We start from the raw sequence: 385 nt of genomic DNA on the forward strand, positions 1-385 counted from the left end.
CTCTAAGCGCTTTACAAACACGGAGTCATTTTCACAACAAGCTGCCTACCTAGGTCGAGCCGACTGACAGCAGCCATTGGGCGCTCATCATTCGTTTCCTGCGTCATTCAGTCAGGTTTCAGTCACATACACAATTTTATATGTATGACCGTTTCGTTTATTTTCCCCCGCAATGTACGCAGCCATACTTCTTGTTCATGTGTGTTTGCATGATGGGTATGCCCTTGTTTCCATAACCCACCGAACGCTGACATGGATTGAAGGATCTTTAATGTGCGTATTTGATCTTCAGCGTGCACGAAGGGGGGGTTCAGGCACTAGCATGTCTATACGTATGTTGACATGGGAGATCGGGAAAAAAAAATCTCCACCCTTAACCCTTCAG

The sequence above is a fragment of the Babylonia areolata genome, chromosome 27, assembly GCF_041734735.1.
Source record: "Babylonia areolata isolate BAREFJ2019XMU chromosome 27, ASM4173473v1, whole genome shotgun sequence".
Classification (NCBI taxonomy): domain Eukaryota; kingdom Metazoa; phylum Mollusca; class Gastropoda; order Neogastropoda; family Buccinidae; genus Babylonia; species Babylonia areolata.